Source organism: Adiantum capillus-veneris, chromosome 24, assembly GCF_014529385.1.
Source record: "Adiantum capillus-veneris isolate H3 chromosome 24, ASM1452938v2, whole genome shotgun sequence".
Lineage (NCBI taxonomy): Eukaryota > Viridiplantae > Streptophyta > Polypodiopsida > Polypodiales > Pteridaceae > Adiantum > Adiantum capillus-veneris.
Window position 1 is genome coordinate 86,708,061 of NC_140954.1, and position 15,706 is coordinate 86,723,766.

Here is a 15,706-nt window from a genome sequence, read left to right on the forward strand (position 1 = left end):
CCACACCAGCAGTTTGTTGGTACATTCTTTGATGACATGATAGTCTACTCAAAGAATGAAGAGGAGCATAGGCATCACTTGGCCATTGTGTTCAAAGAGCTACGCAGTCATAGGTTGCTCATCAATGCAAAGAAAAGTGAATTTTTTCTGGAAGAGATCCACTTTCTGGGACACATTGTCTCAAAGGATTGTGTCAGAATGGTTCTTGCAAAAGTTGAAGCGATCAAGTCATGGCCAGATTTGAAGACGGTGCATGATGTCTGAAGCTTTTTGGGACTATGCTCCTATCAGGGTAGTTTTCGTACGTCGAACGGAACCTCTCGTTCCGTCCGGCCGGACCCGTCCCATCCCGTGCGTTCCGTTTGTTCCGTCCGGCCTATTTTTTTCGGCAGTTTATGACCGTTGGCAGCATTTTGACCGTTTTGCAACGTCCAGTTTATAGGCCTTTTGGAGCTGTTTGCGGGCAGTTTTGAAGCCAAATGCCATGCTTATTGCCCATGGGCCATTGGCACATTGCAATGCTTATTGCCCAAGGGCCAATGCCCATTGCTCAAATGTCAAGCCTCACATGCTCTTCCTCTCCTATTTAAGCAACCCTTCCCCTTTGTTATCCAACACAACCTACAACTACAAGCTACAAGCTTTAGCCCTAAGCCTCTCAATGCTCTACCCTCTCATCTCCATGTGCTTCCATTGAAGCTTCAAGCTCTCAAGCTCTCGAGTCTCCATTGGGTCTACCATCTCTCTCCTTCAAGGTCCCTTGGGTGACACCGTGACGGGTCTCTCCTTCAAGCTTCCTTGGGTCTCTCTCTCTCTCTCCCTCCCTCCCTCTCTCTCTCTCTCTCTCTCTCTCTCTCTCTCTAATCTATTGATACATCGTACATCATACTAGTAGCTACTAGCTACATACTACATAATGCCGCCTCCTCTTCATGAAGCCTTTGAGAAGCATTGCCGATATTTTGAGCGTGTGGGGGGCAAGCAAAACTCTTGCAAGTGGTGGTGCAAATATTGCCCAAAAGCTATGACCTCTTCCGTCACCCGTCTCATCATCCACTTGACAAAGATAGGAGGACAAGCGGGGCCATGTCCTAATATCCCCGAAGATATCCTTGCGGAATGCAAGAGAAAGTATCTTCCATTGAAGACACGCAAGGGTAGAGTCACCTCGGATGAGTTCGTGTCGCCGGATGTTGATAGCTCCGATTCGGAGGAAGAGGCCTCTCCAACTATGTCCATGGCTACCGGTGCCACCGCGGCCTCATGTGATGGTAGTGCCTTCTCCAAGAAGTCCAAGAAGTCCAAGGGGTCTTCAAGTGATGGTGGCCGGCCTCCGAAGACGGCAAAGCAAACTTCTCTTGCGAAATCGGTGGGTGGATGCTCCGGCCCCTTGTCTTTCCTCAAGGAGAGACAAAGAATAGCGGAAATAGAGATTGCCCGCACGGTGATTGAATGCAATCTCTCCTTCAACATTCTTCAGTTGGAGCGATGGAAGAGGATGATCATAGCAATTGCGGCGGTTGGTCCATGCGAAGGGTGGACGGGTGTGTCATACCATGACATGAGAACAAAGAAGCTTGATGAAGAGAGGGCAAGGATTGACAAGTCACTTGAGCCCGTATGTGCGGGTTGGGCAAAGTATGGATGCTCTATCCTCTCCGACGGATGGAGCGACCGCAAGAAGAGGGGCATCATCAACATTCTTGTTTCTTGTCCTCTTGGCACGTACTTCTTACGGGTGGTGGATGCGGGTTCGAGAGGGAAGAAAGTGACCGGGGCATTCATTTGGAAGCACATTCGCCAAGCCATTCTTGAGGTAAAACCGTAAATCGAGCCTTTATGTCTTGAGCAATTGCCAATGAGTCCTATGTTTTAATTTTTAAGTTTTAACTCTTCTTGTCACAAATGCCTCTTGCGTAGGTTGGTGCGGAGCATGTCGTGCAAGTGATTACCGACAATGCTTCAAATTGCAAGGCAATGAGTAAGAGGCTAGAGAAGGAATTTCCATCCATAGTATGGACTCCATGTGCCTCTCATTGCCTTGACCTTCTCTTTGAAGACATAGGGGAGCTAGGTTGGGTGAAAGATATCCTCAACCAAGCACTCTCCATCATCAATTTCATCAATGGCAAAGTGAGGGTGCTTGCCATTTACCGCACCTACTCCGACCTTGAGTTGAAGAAGCCATCGGCCACTCGCTTTGCCGCCATGTGGCTACTTTTAGAGCGGCTCTATGATGTGCAAAACAAAATACAAAAGACCATGGTCTCCGATGAGTTTAAGGAGTGGATGAATGGAGAGTCCGCCGCTTCCCAACAAGATGCAAAAGCCATCCAACGGCTTTGCTTGCGGGAGGAGTTTTGGCAAGAAATTAAGGGTCTTGTCGTTGCGATCTTGCCCTTGTACAAGGCTCTCCGCATGACCGACATGGAAGGGGCAACTATTGGGCTTCTATGGCACTTCATGGAGGAAGCTTACAAGGAGATTGAGAAGTCTACAATCCTAGATGGGGCTCCCGATGGAACACGGTATAACTACATATTTATTATTACATATGTCATTCTCTACAATCCTAGATGGGGCTCCCGATGGAACACGGTATAACTACATATTTATTATTACATATGTCATTCTCTATATATTTAAATTCTACATGCTTGTTTCTCTACTTAGGACATTTCCTCTCTCTTCTTGTAGTGATTACCTCGAGGACTCTCCCAAGAGAGACGACATTCTCCTCCTAATCACAAAGCGGTGGGATTGGATGAAGAGACCTATCCATTACTTTGTGGCTCTCTTGCATCCGGCTTACAAGAAGCCCGAACTCTTTGCAAATCAAGAGCTTATTGAGGAGCGCAACAATTACCTCTTTAAGGTGCTAAAAGAAGAGGACATTGGAGCATTTCTCCAAGAGGTAATCAACTATAGCGACCAACGAGGCACCGCATTTACTTCCAACTTGTGTTGGAAGCGGCAATCCTTGGTGAAGCCTTTATTTTGGTGGGAGAGCTTTGGCTATCAATTGCCTACTCTCAAACGACTTGCTTTGAGGGTTCTTGGCCAAGTAAGCGACAAGCCTCAACCTTTTACATTTTATGCTTAATCTCTTCAACTATTGTCTCTTATAGCTTATGCCTCTCTTGATGTGTTTTAGGATTGCTCATCGGGAGCATGTGAGCGTAATTGGTCCGCATACTCCCTCATCCACACCAAAATCCGAAACAAGCTCTCAACGAAGCAATTAGAGCGACTTATCTATTGTCGCTCCAATTTACGCATGTTGCGCTCTATGCATGAGATGCCTATGGCTTGACAGGTATAAATTATAAATTATAATCACTACTCACTCCATTTTCTATACTCTAGAGTCTAGTCTTTAATTAGTTTGAATATACTAATTATGTTTTCATTGTCCAATGTTGTAAATGTCAAATAGGTCAACGTGGATGAGCTCACACTTACCATTGACACTCTAAAGAGTGTCAATAAAGAGCAAGACCCTGAGGAGCAAATGATTTTTCGTGAGCTCTACTTGGAGCTTGAGGAGATTGATCGCCGGGTTTCTCGCACAAGATCACGCAAGAAGGTCGTCAACCATGGAGTTACATCGGCTACAAGAGACAGAGGTGCCAGGGCTACAAGAGGTAGAGGCAAAGCATCAACAACACCCACGGAGGCTCCTAGGACCTATGTGCGGCGAGGCTCCGGAAGCGGCTCTTGTGCGGCGGCCATCACTATGGAGGATAGAGAGCCTCGAGAGCCAGAGTATGATGATGAAGGCAACCTCATTAGTGATGGAGATTATGAGCCGTCATCCTTCGACTCTTGTGAGGAAGAGGATGATGTTGATGAGCAAGGCTCAGAAGAGGAAGATGAGGAAGATGATGAGAGCACTAGTGACTAGTGACTTTACTATTTAGTCTCTCTATTATGGTGTGTCACTTTTTGAGTACTTTGTAGCCCTTGCCACTTGGTCCCCCCACTTTTTTGTATCCCTTGCCACTTTTTGAGTACTTTGTAGCCTTGCCACTTGGTCTCTACTTATCAAATTTCAATGATCATTTTGGTTTATGTAATGCTCATTCTCTTTAGTCTTTGAGTCTTAACTCTTTACATTGTACTATGTACTATGTAGTATTGTAACTACTAACTTGTAATCTATACAAATGTCAAGTTTCTATAAGTAAGTATTAAGGCCTAAGCCTTAGGTCCTTAGACTTGAGAATTATTTGTTTTTTTAAATTTGAACGTACATAACGTCATCGTACATCATAATTTTTTTTAGTTCGTTTAGTACCGCACATCATCGTACGCGTACAAAACGTACGGGACCGTACGAGACTACTATGGCTCCTATTACAGAAGGTTTATCCGAAATTTCGCTGAGATTGCTTCACCTTTACATGCCCTTCAAAAGAAGGCAGTCACCTTTAGATGGACACAGATAGAGATTTCAGCTTTTAATCTCTTAAAGGAAAAGATGACTTCAGATCGAGTCATTGTGTTGCCAAATCTTAGGAAGTCATTTGTGGTCCAGTGTGATGCCTGCGGTAGTAGCATTGGTGCAGTGCTAATGCAAGATGACAGGGTAGTAGCCTATGAGAGCAGAATTTTGCAAGGGCCAGAGATGACCATGCAGGTCTATGAGAAAGAGTTACTGGCTGTGATTCATGCGCTCTTAAGTTGGAAACACTACCTGCTAGGTGCAAACTTTGTTGTCCAAATTGACCATCAGACCTTGCGATACTTCTTGACACAGACAAAGTTATCTGAGAAGCATATGCGATGGGCAAATATCTTGTCAATGTTCCATTTTCAGATTGTGCATGTGGAAGGCAAGAAGAACGTTGTGGCTGATGCCTTGTCAAGGAAGCCACAAATTTCAGCTGTGTCAATTCCTTATCATCATGAACTTGATGATATGAGAGAACAGTATGCAAATGATGAAGATTTTGCAAGGGTCTTCGAGCAGCTAATGGATGGACAATGTCATGAACACTATCTTCTCAAAGATGGGTTCATGATGATGCATGGAAGATTGTGTGTCACAAAGCCATTGCGACGCAAAGTTATGGAAGAGAGTCATGTCCCACCGTATGCAGGGCATCGTGGTATCGATGCTACAATTAAAGCGGTTCAGACATTCTTCTACTGGCCTACATTGAGAAGAGATGTGGATGCCTTTGTGCGAGAATGCCTAATTTGCCAGAAGGTCAAGTTTGACAGGCAAAAGGCACCAGGGTTATTGCAACCACTACCTATTCCAGATAAACCATGGGAAAGTATTGCTATGGATTTTATCTTTGATCTTTCGAGAACGCAGACAGGAAACGATGGTATTTGGACCATCATTTGCAGATTCAGCAAACAGGCTCATTTTATTCCTATCAGGAAGAAGATAAAGCCAGATCAGATGGCACGCTTGTTTATGAGCAATATTTTCAAGTATCATGGCATGCCACAGTCGATTGTTAGCGACCGTGATCCACGCATGACAAGTTTGTTCTGGAGAGGCTTGTTTGAGAATATGGGCACCACGCTCAAATTCTCTTCGTCATTTCATCCTCAAACAGATGGGCAGTCAGAAGAGGCAAATTCTACTGTCCTAGATCTGCTGAAGTGCTATTTGTCAGAGCATAAAGGAAAGTGGGAGCAGTATTTGCCATTGGTGGAGTATGCATACAATAATACAGTGCATTCATCAACTGGCAAGGCACCTTTTGAGATAGTTGAAGGTGGCAAGAAAGTTCCTCCCATACTGCATACAAAGGACAAGATATTTGAAGCAGATAAGTATGTTCAAGACATGGATGAAATGTACAAGAAGGTCAAAGTGGCCTTAGAAAAGACTCAGGCAAAGCAAAAGAAAGCAGCTGATCGTCACCGTCGTGAAGTGGTATATTCACTTGGTGATTGGGTGCTTTTACGCTTTGAAAAGGCAAGGTTAAAGAAGATGAAGGGCAAGGAAAGACTGTTTCCAAAGCTCAGCATGCGTTACTATGGGCCTTTTCAAGTATGCGACATAATCAGTGATGTTGCATATAGGCTAAAATTGCCTGACAGTTGGAAGATTCACAATGCGTTTCATGTGAGTCTTCTCTGACCCTATGTGGGTGATGTGCCAGAAGATATACCAGCTGAAGATCAGTCGGAAGTCGAGGAACTTAACGAGATCTTGGTCCCCGAACAGATTTTGGCACACAAAGAAAGGAAAGTGAAAGGCAAGGTTGCTAGGCGTTACTTGGTAAAGTTCAGAAACTATCCACCAATGGATGCTAAGTGGATGGAAGAAGGTGATTTTGCAGAATCACCAACTGTGTTATCACTTTACCTGGAAGCCTTCGATTTGCAACCTACCTTGACCCCTTGAGTTTCAAAGCTACATGGATTGTCAGTGTGACAATGGCTTCTGAAACAAATGATGTACATGGTATTTAAAGTGAGCTCAAATGAAATACATGTTACATGAATGTTAGAGCTGTACAGATTGTCAGTTTGGCAATTGCTCTTATGGAATGTCCAAAAGTTTGGTTAGTGCTATAGAAGTGAGTATTTCTTGTCAGTTTGTCAAGGATACAGTAATTGCTTCTATTAAAGAGTACATGTGTAACTGCATTCTTAAACTGTCGGTTTGGGTATGCTTGAAAGTGTTACGGGATCCAACGTGTACTATAAGACAGTGGCAAAATGTGTAGCTACCATTTTGTCATTGGAAAGTTATTGACTCAAAGCAATGGCAGAGTGCGAAGCTACCACTATGTCATTAGGACAGGGTTCACACGCAAGCAATACATGTGTCGACAAGGTGTTGAATACACTAGGGTTGACAATGAGCATGTATGTGTCGTACATGTGTCGATAGGTGTTGAATACATCAGTGTTGACTGTAAGCATGTATGACATAGATGCAAACGAGGACGTTTGAGATTTCAAGAGGGGGGTATGTCACCAGCGTGTGACTACTATCTATCCTTTTTGTTGATTTCTTTCTTATTATCTATTTACTTTCACTTTTTGGAAACACCCCTCGGGAAATCTAACTGCCCTGCACTGCATAGCTAGTGTGGAACTGTCCAAAGGGAGTCCAGGCCTGAGGGCAAGAGAGCACTAAGGTTGGACAAAGACTATGGTTAGCCAAAGTGGGGTCATTGACTAGCCAAAGTGGAATCCTTTGCTACAGAGGCTACATTTCAGTTTTGGGTGTGGCTGCAGTGTACAAAGGGGGTCGGATGACCTAGAAAGATACAATAGCAGCATCTCCTAAAATTTAGGGAACTGCTATTTTGGGACCTGAAAATGTGTTTGCGTCATTAGCTCTGGAATGACAAGAGGAACATTTTATTGCTCTGCTGTCAAGTCAACTGACGCACCTGTCGAGATATTTTTAGCCCAGTTGGCCAAAATCGAAAACTGGGCGAGGTGTCACTTTGTGAGCCTTCTGCTACTTCTGGCCAGAGGAGGGGGCGCCTAAAATGAGAGAGGAGGCTGATTTTCAGTTTTGTCACAGGTTAAGAGCTATGGAGTGCTTGCTTTCCCTCTTATGCACAGTGCAGTGCCAGGAGTGATGCCCTGCACGCTACGCACTGCCCTCTCTCTCTCTCTCTCTCTCTCTCTCCCCTTTGACAGTATGTTATGCCCCACTAGTGGGCTCTTCATTTGACCAATGTACAGTTGTGTGGGTTCATGCGCGATTGCCGAGGCAAGAGCCTCTTGCACAGGTACTGGATTAGCTAGCGGCTAATCCCCCGCAGGTACAGGTGATTCGGAGAGGTTTCACGCTCGAAATCTCGTCCGATTCAAAGGGCAAGTAGCCCTACAGGTGCGGGAGCTCGAGGACTTGCTATGGATGCGACTGGCACGCAACGGAGCCCGAAACAGTAAATCACAGCCTGCTGTGTATGTTTGCAGGTTTAGGGTTTTGGCCCTAAATGGACCCTAATACCCCCAGGAGGTTCGGGGACGCAAGGGGACCGCTGTACAGGCGATCTGGCGCATTTTTAGGGCTGAAAACAGAGAATTCAGCGTGCTGCAGATTCTCGCCAGGTTTTGCAAAGTGCCCGTTTGCGTCGGGAAGGTCAGTCAATGCGTGGGAATATTGACTGTGAAGGGTTCTAGTACAGTTATGTTGCCGAAATCAGGCCAGAACAGTCAAAATTCAGCCAAGCTTGTGCGGGGCAGCTTGGAAAGAACCACAGCGTTTATTCCCTCTTTTAAATAATAAAGAAATACCGAAAGGGGCGCCTAAGTTAGGGGCCAATCTGGTGTTGGTCTTCTCATACAGGTGCATTCTAGCATCCGTATCCCATTCCCCTCTCTTGTGTCATTATAGCACAGGTAGAATAGACGACTAATATTGGGTGAAAGCTAAATCAAGGTTTGAAGTAAAGACTACCGCCCTTTTTGGATTGAACATGCCGGTTTTAGCATGCCCAGTCACTGAGTGTAGATGCATATCCTCTTGTTGCACACATCATGATCATTAGTATTCCCTTCAGAATCCATCGATTCAATTAGGGGAATTTTCCAGTGCATTTAGCCTATTTTCCCTATTTTTGGTATTTTCACTTGTTATTTTTAAGTGACTTTCCAACAAAAGTACGTAGGGCAATTTTGCTAAGTTAATATATAAGCAAACCCAAGTTAGCACTTTCTGGCAGAAGAGGCAGCAGGAGCTTCCCGCTCAACACGCAACTTCTCAGTAGTACCCCCTCAACAGCCCCCAACGTTTTCTAGCGCTAGACCAACTCCCCCTTTCCTGGCGTTTTTTCCCAGTCTTGCATGATCGTCAACATCATCAGCATCCCAGTTGTTTGCAGATTCCTCCCATCGCCAGAAGCATTAGCACTAGCGTTTGCTAGCATCAGCCATCATTGGCGTTTTTCCCTAGGACCGGCAACCTGACACCCCTCACAAGCCCTTGCGTTTTTCAGCCAAAAACGCTGCAGCTCATTGGCGTTTTTCAGCCCAGCACATAGCAACAAAAACGCAGATTTTCAGCAGGAACAAAAACGCAGATTTCAGCAGATAGAAACGCAGCAGATTCAGCCTAAGTGGTTGTAGCAGTTCCCCCAATTTCAGCCCATGAAAACGCAGCCAAAACAGTCATTTTCAGCCACCGAAACAGTCCCGAAATTCAGCAGATAGAAGAGCACAGATTTCAGCCCTAAAGTCGTCGTCGTCATCGGCATAGTCCCAAGTTGCATCAGTCCATTGCATACGCATTGTACCACTTTGTGCAATCAAAAGTAGACCACTCTCGCCGACGAGAGTCGTGCCTTCGGAGGAGGGTTTTACAACATCTTTGGTGTGGTATCTCTCTTCTCTCTCTATCTCTCAGTCTCAGCATGCACAGTGTCCATTCACTTGTTTGTGATCATAGCATTCTCTCATTAAGAACGGAAGGCTCTACCTTCCATAAGAACAAAAGGAACCTTGAGCACAGTTCGGAGCACTCATCTTGAGCAAAGCGCAAACAATCATTCCGTTGCACCTAACAGTTTGGGCCTTACACTGGCTCAGCTTGGAACTCCAGTCACTTCTGGATCAGCATTTGAGGGGTTGACCACCAATGCAACTCCCATGCAAGGACAACTCAATCTCCGGATTGGTGAATACAAGGACCGCGAATGCTTTTTGATGGCACCTATCGAGGGATGTGATATCATCTTGGGTATGCCATGGCATTACTATATGCAAGCGGTCCCAGATTATGTAGAAAAGACCCTCGCTTTTGAGCATGAGGGCAAGAACATTAAAATTTTTGCTGATGCAGGGGATTGGCTATTCCCTATTGTAAGCCAATATCTCCATTAAGAAGGAAATAAAGAAGTGCGTTTCTGCTTACTTGATTTTCGCACGTGAAAGAGATAAAACTAATGAGGGTTCGCTCTCTAGTTTGGAAATTAAACGTTTTCAATTTCTTGAAAAGTATAAAGATTGTTTCACGGATACTCTACCATACAAGCTACCTCTGGAACGTCCGGAAGATCATCGCATTGATCTCGTACCAGGTAGCTCTCCCCCAAACCTACCCCCTTATCGGGTTAGTCTTGCTCAGTAAGATGAAATTTTGAAGCAAGTCAACGAGCTTCTGGAAAAAGGTCTAGTACGACCAAGTACTTCGCCTTACTGCTCTCCAGCTCTACTGGTGCAGAAGAAAGACGGCACGTTTTGAACGTGCATAGATTATCAATCTCTAAACAAGATCACTATCAAGAATCGCTTTCCGATACCCCGGATTGATGATATTCTCGATAAGCTGCAGGGAGCAAGCATCTTTAGTCGCATTGACTTAAAAAGCGGGTATCATCAGATACGCATAGCCCCTGAAGATGTCCATAAGATTGCCTTTCGCACAACTTTTGGACTTTATGACTTTTTGGTAATGCCGTTTGGCTTGACCAATGCTCCTGCCACATTCAATCGAATGATGGACCGCATTTTTAGCCCACACCGAGCTTTCACAGGAGTGTTCTTTGATGACATACTCGTCTTTTCAAAGACCAAGGAGGAACATCGGAAGCACTCGGATATAGTGTTTCAGGAATTGCGAAAGCATGAGTTGCATGTGAATGCAAAGAAGAGTGAGTTCTTTCTCACTGAGATACACTATCTCGGCCATATAGTCTCACACAACCAAGTGAAAATGGATCCCGCAAAGATCCAAGTTGTGCAAGATTGGCCAACTCCCACTACGGTACATGATGTACGAAGTTTTCTGGGATTGTGTTCTTACTATCGGAGGTTTATCCGAGGCTTTGCTCAAGTAGTTGGACCACTTCATGACCTAACAAAGAAAAAGATCCCTTTCAGGTGGGGATCGAGACAACAAGGTGCCTTTGGTAGGCTAAAGTACCTATTAAGCCATGGACCTATTTTGATAGTGCCAGACTTAAAGAAACCATTCGAGGTTCACTGCGATGCTTCAGGTGATTGCATCGGTGCAGTGCTTAACCAAGAAGCCCATGCAGTGGCTTATGAAAGTAGACGACTTAAGGATGCAGAATTGCATGCCTCGATCTACGAGAAGGAACTTATGGCTGTGATCCACGCCTTGTCTACCTGGAAGCATTATCTTCTAGGAGCGGATTTTGTGATCAAAACGGATCACCAGAGTTTGCGGTATTTTCTTACGCAACGAAAATGTCACGTGACACATCCAGCCCTATGTGTCCGTGGACAAGCTACAGCATGACAAGGGTTCAATCAGTCCAGTCAATCTAGATTAGAAGTGATCCGGCACTTTTGTGAGTCTATTCGTAGACTGTGCATGCCCAGTCACTTGGTATAGATGCATATCCTCCGGTTGCACACAACATGATCATCAGTATTCCCTTCAGAATCCATCAGATTCAGTCAGGGGAATTTTCTAGTGCATTTAGTCTATTTTCCCTAGTTTTGGTATTTTTCAATTATTATTTTTAAGTGACTTTCCAACAAAAGTAGACAGGGCAATTTTGCTAAGTTTGTATATACGCAAACCCAAGTTAGCACTCAATGGCAAAAGAGGCAACAGGAGCACCGCTCAACAGGCACCTTCTCAGCAGGACCCCAAAGGCTTCTAGCGTTTTTGCTCCACAGCATCTTGGCTAGCGTTTTTGGACAAGACACCGCAGATTAGCTAGCGTTTTGCATTTGTAGAGCCACGGCGACAAGACCACAGCAGATCAGCCTAGCGTTTTTGCATCTGCAGAATCTCGGCGACAGAAACTCCATTTTCAGCCCTAGCGTTTTTGCATCTGCCAGCAACCTCAGCGTTTTGCAGATCTATCGCGACAGATTCAGCCCTAGGACCAGCGTTTTCAGTTTTCAGCGCGTCGTCGTCGCATCGTCGCCATCGACATCGTCATCGACATAGAGTCAGAATTCAGCAGATACAAGATTTGCAGATTTCAGCCTTAGGTCACCGTCGTCATCACCGACATAGCCTAGACTTGCATCAGTCTCATGCATACCATTTGTACCAGATTGTGCAATCAATAAGTAGACCACTCTCGCCGATGAGAGTGGGGCCTTTGGAGGAGGGTTTTACAACGTCTTTGGTGTCGTATCTCTCTTCTCTCTCTATCTCTCAGTCTCATACACTTGCACGCACAGTGTCCATTCACTTTGTTTGTGATCATAGCACTTTCCATTAAGAACGGAAGGCTCTCTCTTCCATAAGAACAAAAGGAACCTTGAGCACAGTTCGGAGCACTCATCTTGAGCAAAGCGCAAACAATCATTCCGCTGCACCTAACATTGGTATCAGAGCTTTGGCAGTGTTCTGTATCACTCAAGGAAAGAACCACAAGAATCACAAGATTTTTTTTTTTTTTTTGCTTGTTGAGGTCGCACAAACCCAAGTTCGCTTGGGCGTGTCAATTCCTAATCGTGTTTTGTTGAAGAGTGACAGGAATCCCAAGAAAGAAGGGCTTGTCCAGCCTCCCCTTGTGTCTCTTTTCACTCATTGAGAGCAGACCGTGCACTTAGCGGCCGGCCAATCGACGTGAGGTGGGAAAAAGCAACCTTGGTGTGAGCGCAAGGCTGCCAAGGGGTGCGCCCGCAGAAAGGAGTAGAACTCGGGTGAAGAGAAGATTTTTCTCAAACACGGTTTGTAAGCGAAAGAAAACCTCAAGAACCCAAGAACCCAAGAACCCAAGACCCCCAAGAACCAAGTTTCTCGTGAACTTAGGAACCAAAGATCCTAGTGCATGGTCATCACCCGAAGCGGAATGGATACTTTGCATAAATACAGGTGATGAGCATGAGAGAGGCGATGAAGGATTCTCCCCACCAGGAGATTTTTCCAACCCTCCCCCTCCGCCATCTACACCACGAGTTGTTCTAACTCCTATGGAGATGATGGTCATGTCAATGATGGACATGATGCTAGCACAACAAGAAGCGACTCGCATTACGATGGAACGAAATGAAAGAAACGAACTACCACAACAAGAAGCGACTCGCCTTACTTTAGAAGCGAATCGAGTTGCGTTGGCACAACAAGAAACCAATCGGCTTGCTTTCGAAGGCGAGCGCGATGAACGAAAAGCAGAAAGGCAGGCCGAGCGTGAAGCTCAAAGGGAGCTACGTACTCAAGAATCGCTTTCCCAAGTACTTGCCTCGAAAACCGAACCACCCAAAGATCGTGGGAGTTCATCAAGTGGTGCAAGCCACGACGCGGATTCCAACCATCCAGTCACAGAGAAGTTGACTTTCAGTAAGTATGACGGTAAGATGGATGCTACGGTTATTCATTCTTGGTTGCATCAATTTAATGCTTATTTTGCGACAACTAAGAAGACAGGAAATAGCAAAGTTTTGACGGCAGCTATGTACCTTGCCGGTGATGCCATCAATTGGTACCACGCATGGCTAGAGGCACAGCTAGCCGCGCACCTAGAGGAAGCCGACGGATTCATGCCCCTTTCCTTCGATTGGGCTGATTTCCAAGACAAGCTCAAGGCGCGGTTTATGCCACCTCAGTACCTCGCACGATTGAAGACGATTGTCGCTCTCTCAAGCAAAATGGTATGCCAGTCATGTCTTTTTCTAATCGTGTTTTGCAGCTAGGCACTCAATTACGAAAATCGGATGATGAGCGCAAAGAGGCTTTTCTCTTTGGATTGGACGAGTATATCAAGTACGATGTCGAGGTACTCGATCCAATCGATCTCAACAAGGCGGTAGCGATTGCTCTCGCACAGGAGATGAAGCACAACAAGGGAAAGCCTAAGGAGAACAAGACTTCCACAAGTACCTCGCAGACTTCTCAGAACCCTCAGAACGGTAAGAATGATAACTCTTCTAACCAATCTTCCAACAGTCTCTCATCAGAGAATTCTTCCAATGAATCTAAGGGTAAGGCTAACACAATTGCTAAACCTAAGCTTACTCCATATGAAAAGGTAGCACAAGGAATTGTAGGAGGATAGATCACATCGGAATAGCAAAGCACTTATTCTAAGGAAGGTCGTTGTTTTCATTGTCACATTAAGGGTCACATAAAAAGAACATGTCCTAAGCTTGAATCGAATGAATCTAAAGAACCCACAGCACCCACTTCCTCTGTCAATGCAATGAATGATAACACGAGTGTGCCCCAAGGTTCTCAGGACCCTCTTATTAATGATTCTCTCATTAAATGTTATGGTCGTACGTCAGGGCATCGTTTTGTCATATTGTTTGACCCAGGTAGTATGCATGATGTGATTAGTTCCTCTCTTGTTGATAGAGACCGCCTCGAAGTTAGTCCGAGATCTCCTATCGAGGTCTCTGGCTTTCATCCCGGTATGGACGCTCTCATCACAGAGGAGTGCCTTGATGTGTTGTTTGCAATTCAACAGAGTGCCTTCACTAGAAGATTTGTTGTTTCTCCTCTCTCAAGATGTGATATGATTTTGGGCATTGGATGGTTTGGTGATACTAACGCTCTTATTGATTTTGAGGCCAACACTTTAACTCTCAATGCCAAAAGTGATTCTCCTGTTGTCATTCATGGAGAGGACATTGCTCATTCTCTATCTCTCATTGCTAATATGCAGAACATGATTGAAAGGGTTCAGGAGAAGGAGACTCTCTGAGTCTCTTTTTCTCCAGAACATGACACACAGGATTTGCATGATTGTGTGAAGCATGATGACGATTTGATTGACAATGATTTGCATGATGATTTGGATGACAAAGACAAGCATGATGTTTTGCATGATCAAGATGTGATTTCTCACAAGCATGATGAGTTGCATGAAGATGATGTGATTGTTCACAAGAATGAGGTGTTAGTGGATGCTTTTTCTAGTGAAGCTAACCTCGTTGTAGATTCGATCAATCACGAAGAAGCGATCTTGGCTCTCGAGCCTTGGTCCAAAGAACCCTCACAGGAAGTATTATGTGTTCGCATGATTGATTTGCACGCATTGTTCGAATGTTTCATTCGTGATCGTTTCTTGTATTTTAGTCAGCGTCTTTATTTTCCTAGGCATGACATATTGTATGTTGAACACGTTTCTCTCATGGATGAGCACAAATGTATGCGGATTTTTCATGAAAAGCTGAAAAGCATGTATGTCAGGAAGTCACATTCTATGTCTCTTCCTTAGCATGACACAGTTTCCGAACGAGCACATGAAAGTATGAGCACCAAGCGTGGGCATTTCCATTGTGTTTTGCCACAGTTGATTGCTCTAGATCATAAGAGAAAGATTCGATCTCATTGTTTGCATGTGTTTGATGAAGGGTTTGGCACTCCGTCTCTATGTTCATCTACATTGCATGCACAGTCTTTAGTGAAGACAATATTTTTTTCCTTCACTTTACATGGAATGGGTATGTTCATGGTTTGTGTTGGAAGTGGTTTCAAGAATTTTCAGCCTTGGAGATTCTTGAAGAAGGAAGCATGACTCTAGACGAAGTTGAAGCATCGAAGGAGCCCTATAAGACTTTGTGTCGCTTTCGGCGCGGCCCAAAGAAGCAAGCGTTGCAGACCTTTATGAAGTTCAAGTACCGCACGACCCACACATTAGAGTGGGCCGGCGAAGAGTCCCTTCCAGGATTCCGGATGCTATTGGCAATCTCCTTTGACGCCATACAGTTCGGTACCAGTACCTCATTTAGAAAAGGAGGGGATGTCACGTGACACATCCAGCCCTATGTGTCCGTGGACAAGCTACATCACGACAAGGGTTCAATCAGTCCAGTCAATCTAGATTAGAAGTGATCTGGCACT

General features: G+C 45.0%; 1 protein-coding gene and 1 pseudogene across 2 annotated transcripts in view; both read left to right on the top strand.

Annotated features, from left to right (window-relative positions):
• The window catches only part of LOC147426708 (tryptophan aminotransferase-related protein 1-like), an 87,222-nt gene that overhangs the window by 11,228 nt on the left and 60,288 nt on the right, over positions 1-15,706 (top strand). The gene's annotated exons all lie outside the window — the stretch shown is intronic.
• Positions 917-4,024, top strand: LOC147426709 (uncharacterized; annotated as a pseudogene). Its single transcript, XR_015186309.1, has 5 exons — positions 917-1,816; positions 1,921-2,528; positions 2,698-3,064; positions 3,155-3,316; positions 3,437-4,024. The product of XR_015186309.1 is annotated as an uncharacterized LOC147426709 (transcript).